The sequence below is a fragment of the Mustela nigripes genome, chromosome 14 (assembly GCF_022355385.1).
Source record: "Mustela nigripes isolate SB6536 chromosome 14, MUSNIG.SB6536, whole genome shotgun sequence".
Taxonomy (NCBI): Eukaryota; Metazoa; Chordata; class Mammalia; order Carnivora; family Mustelidae; genus Mustela; species Mustela nigripes.
The window spans coordinates 62,778,919-62,779,776 of NC_081570.1; positions in this window are offsets into that span (position 1 = coordinate 62,778,919).

An 858-nucleotide genomic window follows, 5' to 3' on the forward strand; every position below is an offset into this window, starting at 1 on the left:
ACATATAGTATCATATCATCTGCGAAGAGTGATAATTTGACTTCTTCCTTGCCGATTTGGATGCCTTTAATTTCCTTTTGTTGTCTGATTGCTGAGGCTAGGACAAACAAGTACTCTTCTTAAAACCCATTTTGCCCAACGCCTCCCTCCTCTCTCCATCAACCCTGTTTATTCTCTTTCCTTAAGAGTCTCTAATGGTTTGCCTCCCCCTCTCTCCTCTCTTTTTTTCCCCCTTCTACACATTTATCTGTTTTGTTTCCTAAATTCCACACATGAGTGAAATCATATGGTATCTGTCATTCTCTGACTTACTTTGCTTAGCGTAATACATTCTATCTAGCTCCATCCACATTGTTGCAAATAGCAAGATTTCATTCTTTTCCATGGCTGAGAAATCTTCCTGTGTGTGTGTGTGTGTGTGTGTGTGTGTGTGTGTACACCGTTCCTCTTTATCCATTAATCAGCTGATGGACATGGGTTCTTTCCATAGTTTGGCTATTGTTGAGGATGCTGCTTTAAACATTTGGGGCGCATGTCCATTTGACTCAGTATTTTTGTACCCTTTGGGTAAATACTTACTAGTGCAATTGCTGGGTTGTAGTGTAGTTCTATTTTTAATTTTTTGAGGAACTTCCATACTGTTTTTCCAGAGTGGCTGCATCAGTTTGCATTCCCACCAATAGTGTAAAAATGTTCTCTTTTCTCCACATCCTTGCCAACACCTGTTGTTTCCTGTGTTGTTAATTTTACCCATTCTAACAGGTGTGAGGTGATATCTCATTGTAGTTTTGATTTGTACTTCCCTGATGATGAGTGATGTTGAACATCTTTTCGTGTGTTTGCTAGCCATCTGGACAC